The sequence below is a fragment of the Clarias gariepinus genome, chromosome 2, assembly GCF_024256425.1.
Source record: "Clarias gariepinus isolate MV-2021 ecotype Netherlands chromosome 2, CGAR_prim_01v2, whole genome shotgun sequence".
Taxonomy (NCBI): Eukaryota; Metazoa; Chordata; class Actinopteri; order Siluriformes; family Clariidae; genus Clarias; species Clarias gariepinus.
The window spans coordinates 2,444,889-2,454,661 of NC_071101.1; the positions used below are offsets into that span (position 1 = coordinate 2,444,889).

Sequence of the window (9,773 nt, forward strand, 5' to 3'; positions counted from 1 at the left end):
TTTATGGCTCTGTACACACAGCTCACGGTGGTGAGTAAACTATTATACACTAAATAAAGGCAGCTTCACCTGCATTTTAACTGCTGATTTACTGCACAGTTGGCATGATGTGTTAAATAGTCATCAGATCTCTCAGAAATAAAAACTAACATGCAGATATGATCAACAGCGGTCTATAATTCAGTGCTTGTTGTATTTGTTTTTACAGCCATAATGTATAAGACTGAAACAGAGGGGAAAGATGTTCATCTTTACTGTAGAAATGATGGTAGTGTGATTTGGACTAAAGGAGTTCCTGAAGGGAGACGGGCCATCATAACTGTTAAACCTGGAGGAGACACCATTAAACACAACCCTGATCCAGATCACAGATACAGTGTGTTAGGTGATTTATCACTCATGATAAGGGATCTGTCTCTCTCAGACTCTGGGATTTACTACTGTAACACTGATACTGTGTACAACCTGACTGTCACTACTGTTTCTGTGGTCAGTCTGACTGTCACTCCATTACAAGGTGAGTGTACAGTAATTCCTAAACATTACTATTATTAATTTGAAAGTAAGTCAGACTTATTTGCACATTATTAAATTAACTTTATATCACCAATTACTTTGATTCTTTCTTTTTGCTATTTGCTAAAATACCTTATGGTTTATAAATGCCCCAGATTATTATTATTATTATTATTATTATTATTATTATGCAGTAAGCATTATAAGTTAAGATGTTGTGTAGCTGCATTAAAACCACACTCTATATTATATCTCTACATTCAGGTAGCACTTCCAAGACTAATCATTGTAATTCATTGACACACAAAATTTAATTATAAAAAATATGAAAATTATCTTTATAATAGTTCATTAATTGTGAGTATAATTGGCTTTTTGTCCAAGTGTGTTACTGTGTGTGCAACAATATGAAGAGACATGATTGCCGGGCTTCATATGACTTAGCAGAAGCATGTGTTGGGCTTCACCTTACCTAATTGGTACAGTAGATGTCAGTGGGTGTCAGTAGTGGGTGAGAATTGGCAGATGAAAAAAGAAAGAAAGGAAAAAAGACATTAAATTCCTCCTACTCCTACTAGAAAGAATTTTCTTTCTTTTTAGTATTTTCAAAAATAAAAATAAACACACAATTTATAAACCCAGTAAAAATTGACAAATAATTCCTTTCACAGCCAAAACAATAGCTGAAATTGCTCGCCACTGGTCAGTATGTTCCTCACTGATCCCTACTTTTATCTGTCTGTACGGTTGTATTTTTCACTGCAGATTTAAGTGTTTAATAATAGTGATGTACAATAGAAGGGCATCTGGTTTTACAGTCTGTTCAGTTATATGACAGTAGTCTAACCTAATCCTTCTTTTTTTTTTTAAGCCAACTTCACCCTGTCTTCCCTTGAGATGTTTCTGACAAATCCCATTTTGACAATTTTATGATGGTAGCGTGATTTGACAGTAAAAGTGTAAAGGTTTCAACACACATTCCTGCACTTTAAAATACACAGTGAAAAACTGAGAAGAGATGACAGTCAGCAACAGCACATATGAGTTTATTTCCAAAGCAAATCTGTTAAATAAGGGTTTTTGTTTATTTTTAATAAAATGACAAATACAGTCTAAAAACAGGGGAAGCCTGATTTCTTTCTTATTTCTATATCAAATTTAAATCAAATTCAAATATTATTTGTCACATACACAGTCATACACAGTACGATATGCAGTGAAATGCTTACATGACTGCCAGTGACCTAAAAAAAATAAAATAATAAAAGCTTATACATAAGAAAATAAATATGAATAAAAGAAATACGTTAAAAATAAATTTTACTGGTAAAATATGCTGTACAAAGTAAAATATACTGTAATAAAAGAAATACTTTAGAAAATAAGAGTAACTAGTGAAATGTACTGTACAAAGTAAAATATACTTTACAAATAAGAACGGAATATCAATATAAGAACAAATATTAATATAACAAATATAGAAATATAGAAAAGAAAAGAAAAATAGAAATATAACTTTGTATATTGATCTTCTGTGTTTAATGCAAAGTTTAGCTTTTAGTCTCCAGCTTTTCAATAAGCGTCGCACTGTAACGAGCACTGTTGATTGTTGAACCTTTTTCAACAATCAACATAATAATGTTGATAATGTTTCAATACTTCTGGCCCTTTACATTAGTGTGTGTATATGTGTGTGTGTGTGTATTCTGCTGATTGGTCAAACGGAGTCATGTGATTATTGTTGCTGCATCTGATTGGTGAAACAGTCATGTGGAAATGGTTAGAAAAGTAACAAGTCGAGTATAGCCGAATGTAGCGGAGTAGCGTTTCTTCTTCACAAATATAAACAAGTAAAAGTAAAAAGTATGGTGCAGTAAAACTACTCATAGAAGTATTTATTTTTTTCAAAAATTTACCTAAGTAAATGTAATTGAGTACCCACCTCTCATCGCTAAAAATTTTGTTTGCAGATCTACTGTACAAACACTTCTGTTTATGTTTCAAAAAAAGAAATATCTATGCATGCTGATTTTCCACAAATTACAAGTTGTGCATTAATTTATATACTGAAAATAATAATATATTAAAATGTTAAATCATAATAAAACACCTAATCATCTTCCCACAGGTATAATGACAACAAACCCCATGACAGAAGATACAGACAGAAAAGGTTTGAAGTTATATTTTTAACATTTCTGTTTTAAATGTCAGTATAATTAATCTCATGCAAGTAATAAAGCCTGTAAAGTATTTGCCCCTTACTTGCCCCCCCTTTTTTTGCATATTTGTCACACTTAAATAATTGACATCAGCAAATAAATATTACACAAAGATAAGCAGAGTAAATTCGAAATGCACTTTTTAAATGATAAATGTCAGACTGATACATGTCAATTACAACGGTGTTGCTTTTTTAGCATACTTCACTTTTTCAGACACTTTATAAATAACTTTATCTTATAATGTTGTCTTTGTGTACTATGAAAATGTGTTCGATTATTTGAATAATTTAAGTATGACAATTATATAAAAAAATAGAGAGAGATGTAAAAATAGAATCAGCCCAAAATGTATACACACTCCAAGGAGAAAACAACAACTTGTTTCATGTTATAAATATGATAATATTATAATAATTATGTGATAATATTATTAATATGATTTTAATGTAATCTCTATCATATATATTTTTTTCATTTCCTGAAGTGTGTGTGCATTTTTTGGCTCACTCTGTAGGCAGCTAGGAACACCCTTGTTGGCTGCTATTTTTACTTTCTTGTAGTTAACAAGACAAAAAAAGTTTCATTTATAAAATTAATATATTATAGAAATGACATTCTATAGAAATAACTTTAGAAATTATAATAGAAATTATTATATTATAGAAAATATCACAGTGTAAAAAACTGTTAATTTGTTTTGTTGTTTGTTTATAAATCAATGTATTCATAATTTTAATTTTAATTAGAACTTTATTAATCCCAAAATGATTTAATTAGTAGTATGTAGTGCTTTTTGGCAGTTCCTTGCTTTTATCAGTCTTTGAACTTACTGTTCATCCACATTGTCTTTGTGGTCAGTGTAAATATTTTCCAGTCTCGCAACCTGACAACAGGTAATGACCCTTTATAAAAAGATTAAGTGGCCAGGAAGTAAAAAAAGAGAACATGAATACTTGTTGCATGCTTTCCTGATGATGGTAGTCACTTTTATTTAGGCTTATTTTTCCCCTGATGGGGGCATTTAACATTTTTGTAGACTTAAATACTATCTTGACTTTTAACCAATCTTCAATCATGTATGTAACTGACACAACTTACTTTGTACTCTAGGCTTGGGTGGCAAAGACAAGAGTGATGATGATAATGATGATGATGTTAATAAAAAAGAAAAAGTAAAAGGTTAGAAGCTCACTAGAATGTTTATACTTTTAATAACCTTTTAAATGTGAATTTCTTTCATGTGATGATGCAAGATGATGATGTGTTCTCATTTTCAGAGGTGCTTACAGTCACTATTGTAGTCTTAGTGAGCTGCATGGTTGTATTACTATTTGCTTTGCCTATGTGGAAATTTTTCAAAAAAATAAAAGGTAAGAAATGCTAAATTTACTAGACACTATTTGTAAAATTTAGGATGTAGCTTTAACATTAAATTCTGTAGTATGATTTATGCTCAATATCTCAGAAGTTCAGCAAAACCAGGTACAAGCCAATGAGTATGTTGACCTGCCAGCAGCCCCAAAACCTGGTGAGTTTACTATTTACTAATAATTAATTTTATTATGTAACTATTTAAGTTATTAGTCATCAGTATAAATAATAGGATTATCACGGAATCCGAAGGCATTATTCAAAGAAAATAGATCATTCATTCTGAACAAGTACAGATAGAGATATGACCAGGAGCTGCCCCTGTAAATACATCAACAATTAAACTATTAGACGTAACGAATACAGTTTCTATTGTTTTAAGTTCATTACCCTGCAGCATTTATGCAACATTTCATTCAGAATATCTGTACACTAGGCAAATGAAACAGAAAACGTCCATGTCCTTTTGTGTAATTTATACTTTGGTTGGAAAGTGTGTGCTGAGTCTATCAATGTTTAGGCTTTTCTTTTAAAATGGTTTAGAGTGAAAATAATAGTAAGACTAAAAAGGGTAGATGGTCAACTATGTTGATGTTCATTAACTGCCACTGAGGCCCTTCGCTGCTTACAGAGAGGCTACAGTGGAAATGTCACAGAAACTAGCCTGTAGGTGTAAGTCGAAGTAGAGTTGAATCTACAGGGTGTGACATTCTGTTTAGTCACGTGACATGACTGTAACCCTAAACCTAATCCTTACCCTAACCATAAGTTTTAGATTTACCCTAAGCAAGCCCTAAACGTAAATCTAACCATAGCCTTAATTTAACCCTAAGCCTAATTTTAGCCCTGATTCTCAACCTAACCCCACTCTAACCCCAAACCTAACCCAACCCAACGCTAAACCTAACCCTAATCTTATCCTACCCCTTAACCCCATACTAGCCATAAACCATAACCTAGTCCCACTCTAGCACCAAACCTAATCCAAGCCAACCCCAAACCTAACCTTAGCCCTGGGCCTTAACCTAGTCCCACTCTAAATCCAAACCTAACCAAACCCACACTAACCCCAAACCTACATATTCCTGATCATTACCCGAACCCACTACTGACCCTAAACCTGAAAAAGCCTGGCTAATCAGAAAAAATCATTTGTTTTAAAAAAATAAAGAAAAAAGGTTCTTGTAAACCCTGCATAATAACTGGTGATTTTCAGATTAGCATTCTCTCAGGTGGAACACAAGAAACAAATATTTGAAAGATGGGATTCTAGTGCTAGTGCTATATAAGATATGTTTCTGTTCTAATCGGAGGCAGCTGTCTCATCGCCTGACAACATAAAGTGTATTAGATACATAGGAGAATAAAAGTGCAGGAATGGAAGGGAAAAAAAGAAAATACTATTATTCTTGCAGGAATCGATGATACACAAAATCAGACAAGTATAGATGACTCCATTGATGTGGAGCTTCCAGAATCCCCACAGTCTGGTGAGTTTATTACTGTATAAATACAATACTTTATTTCATTATACAGTTTCTAATTGTCTATTTAGAAATAATGATTTATAAAGATATGTTTATTAGGTGATCAACAGAGAGTGACAGAGTCTGTGTATTTTCTAGCAAATGTCCCGTCATCCAACGCCACAGGTACAGTTTAGTGTTTCTCTAACCATTTTACCATTTTATCACATTTTACTGTTTTTTTTAATCACACACACAAGCAATTAAACCTGCAAGACAAACATGAACCCAACACCTGGAACATAATTCAAGTTCTCAGAAACTGACATTTAATCCAAATAAACATTCGCTGTCTTAGGTTAGTGAGGATCATTAGTTTATGTTATGACTGTAACATGTCAGAATAATAGCAGAGAAAAAGATATATTTCAGTTTTTATTCCTGTTATTACATTCACAGTGAATCAAAAGTTTACATACACTTACTGTAGCTTGTATTCAGTAATTTTGCTTCTTACATTACAGTAAGTTGCTGGACTTTATTTTCCCATTCCCAGTCAGGTTTGTGGGTCTCCTTGCTCACACACACACTTTTTCAGTTCTGCTCTGGATTGAGGTCAGGGCCACTCCAATACATTGATTTTATTAACATTATGCCATTTTGCCACAACTTTGGAAGTACACTTGCGGCATTGTCCATCTGAAAAATATCATTTGGAAAAACCACAGGGGCAGGGGTAGCTCAGTGGTTAAAGCATTCCAGAAGGTCCAGAAGGTCAAACCCCACCACAAGTAGTTTGTCACTGTTGGGCCCTTGAGCTCGTTTTTATCAGGTTACTTCATATCTGTCTCGCTTTACTGTGAATATAAATACTTTTGTACCTGTTTCCTCCACTGTCTCCACAAGGATTACTGGTGTTCTGGGATGATTTGTATTTTTTTGGTTCTTTCCTGAGCAGTATTTCTGTGTGATACCATGGTGTTTATGCTTACAGTATGTACTGTAATTATATTGGTACAGATAAACATGGCAACTTTAGGCATTTGAAAATTGTCTTGGCTGATTTCTTTTGATTTTCTCATGATGAAAACATGAGGCTCTGAGTTTTAGGAAAGACCTTAAAGTTCATCCATAGGTACACCTCCAATTGACTCAAATAATGTAATTTTGTCTATTAGAAGATTCTAATCTCATGACACAGTTTTCTGAAAATGTTTAAGCCACAATTAACTGAATTAATGTAAATTTCTGACTGACTGGAATTGGATATAATGAATTAGAAATCAAATAGTCTGTCTGTATTTAAAAAAAATAATTGTGTCACGTAAATTAACTGTCCTAACAACTCGCCAACACTATACACTATGGAAGTGTAGTGGAAAAAAACTATGTTTTAATGACTTCAGCCTTAATGTGTGTAAACTTCTGATTTAACTAATAAATTAATCAGAATCACAGATGTATCCATTCACGAATAACGAATAAAACCCTTTGAAGAAGTGCTGGTACAGTGTGCTGAGAAAAATGTATAAAATTGAGAAGCAGTAGTTATACAGCTATTCTTTTAAGAATAATAAAAATAAATGATTAAATAAATGATAAATGAAAACTGCTTTGCTTGATCAGGTGAACCACCGAAAGATAATGAGGGTGTTTATTACCTAGCAGCACATTCAACATCCAACGGTACAAGTATGAACACACACACACACACACACACACACACACACACACACATATTCAGTGTGTTCCTATAATAATATCACCACTTCATTATTTTTATCTATAAAAGAAATAAACAGCGCTGATTAGCCAGAGCATGGTGAATAGCATTTCACTATACAAATAAAATTAAATTGAAGTGAATCAGTGTAACTTCTGTAAACAGCTGTGATATTCCCTAATTACCTGTGAGAACCTAAATATACTGTATGTGATGCTGAATCACAGATGCACTGATATTTATTATAACATCACTGTTCTGTATTCAGACTAATAGTCCTTATACTTGTATGTAATCTTGCTGTTGGAAACACAGTATCCTCTCTAACAGTCACAAGAGGGGGCATCTTATACATACAATGGATGTGTACTGAAAAATTAAATTTGTTTAGTACTGTACAGTATAATGCTGAATATCGTATGAGAACATCGTATTCATAAAGTGTTACTGTAAATACTGAATATTTGCGAACGTTAGCATTTAACAATCATTTCTTGCCTTTATTTCTAGATCAGGACCAGGATTAACCTGTTTACAAAATGATCCAGAAGCCAGAACACAGCACCTGAAATTTATCCTAATGAAATTATTATTAATATTAATATGTACATAGTCAGTAATTATTTTCATTTCTTTTTTTATGTACACTTTGTTTTTTATTGTATTGCTTACTTATCATAAACATATGCCACATGTTGTTCACTTCCTGTTCTTGGTGAATAAGTTGAAACTTTAACATCAGCCAGTGTTTGTGTAATACTTTGATATAAATATAGACTATTGCGCAAAACTTTATTTTTTACTGCATGCTGACAAAATGTACATCTTTGTCCATGTCTGAGCTCATATCCTATTTAGGATAATAAAAAGATACAAAAACAGCTAGTCAGAGTGACTCTGTCTTTAACTGAATGTATTTTATGCTCTTTATACTTTATATAGTCAAAATTACACCGATCAGCCATAACATCATGACCACCCACCTAACTTTGACCCCCCCACCCCCACCCCACAAACACACTGTGAATGATTTTTGTTTGATGTTTCTAACACAGCACATTTTATTGTCGATAAAGTTTTTACAGCGAATAAGTGTAGTTTTAGTGTTCAGGGTTTACGTGTAAAAGTGAGATTTTTTTATGTGAATACAGTTTACAGTTTTGGTTTAATAACTCTGCAGAGAGTTCAGTATTTGTACTTATATTTGTTGAGGCAGCAAAATAATTTGTATTTAAATAAAAGTGGAAATAGATGTAGCACTGCAAGTTCTGCTAATATGAAAGTTCTAATTTTAGGGTATTTAAGTTGTAATCTATGCGTAATATATATATATATATATATATATATATATATATATATATATATATATATATTTCTAATAATTATGAAAAACCCAAATATCTGTTGATAATTTTCATAAAAAAGATAAAAAAACAGATAAAAAAACATGTAACTTGTAACAATGTAACTTGTAACAATAAACAACAATAAAATAAATTATTATAGCCCTTACAACCCAAAGCATTCTGCCCCCCCAACCCCCCCCCCCCCCCCCCCCCCGCCATTTTTTTGCACTATTATCTTTAATAAATTGATACTGGATTGTACAGTATAAAGTGACTCAGACAATATGATGATATTAATTTAATGTCATTTTAACCAACTACAATATCAATGAACATGAATGAGCAAAATAAATTAAAAAAGCAAACAAACTAACAAATAAATGAAAAGAAAAACAGGCAATAAAATAACACTAATGTTTTTATGTTTTTTTCTTTTTTTGATTGTTTTTAAGACGAGTAATAATAATAATAATAATGACAACAATAAAATAAATAAATAAATAAATAAATAATAATAATAATAATAATAATTTTGTGACATCATTCCCAAATTCATTTGTTGAATGTAAGTGCAATAAAAGTAACATTTTAGGAAATTAATGCAAATAAGACATACATGCATACATTACTACTACTGATACAACCACTACTAATACTACTACTATTTCCTTTAGATGTCCGTACATCAGAGACTTTGACTATCTTTAAATCTAGACTCAAGGCGCATCTGTTTCTCCAGTACTTGGACTAACACCCCCCCACCCCCCAAAAAAAAAAACCTCTTCCCAGTTGTGTTGGACTAATGGCACTTAGTTATTAACCTAGTTAACCCAGTGTAAGTATGTATCCAATGATGTAAACATTAAAGCACTTTTTGTAAGTCGCTCTGGATAAGATAATAATAATAATATATTAATAATAATAATAATAATAATAATAATAATGAAAATGGTAGTGAAGAAAATGTGAAAACTGTGAAAAGTTCGTTTATTCTAAACCAAACAAAGGATAGTCAGATCTTTCATAAATTTTCTTTATTTTCTATTTTCTATTACAGTTTCTTCTGTGGTGGAGCAGAAATCTCCCATCATGGCACAGTTACAGTACACAGCAAACCGATGCTTGT

At 32.0% G+C, this 9,773-nt stretch overlaps 2 long non-coding RNA genes across 3 annotated transcripts; both read left to right on the plus strand.

Annotated features, from left to right (window-relative positions):
* The first annotated feature begins 477 nt into the window (after nt 1-477).
* On the plus strand, nt 478-4,909 carry LOC128516736 (uncharacterized). Of its 2 annotated transcripts, none has more exons than XR_008356768.1 (4): nt 478-517; nt 3,852-3,920; nt 4,019-4,111; nt 4,207-4,909. It is a non-coding gene; the product is annotated as an uncharacterized LOC128516736 (long non-coding RNA). The 2 variants fall into 2 exon arrangements; XR_008356767.1 differs by lacking the exon at nt 478-517 and adding an exon at nt 2,643-2,689.
* A 139-nt stretch (nt 4,910-5,048) lies between these two features.
* Nucleotides 5,049-8,289, plus strand: LOC128514652 (uncharacterized). Its single transcript, XR_008356556.1, has 4 exons — nt 5,049-5,602; nt 5,699-5,764; nt 7,205-7,264; nt 7,812-8,289. It is a non-coding gene; the product is annotated as an uncharacterized LOC128514652 (long non-coding RNA).
* The last annotated feature ends 1,484 nt before the right edge of the window (nt 8,290-9,773 follow it).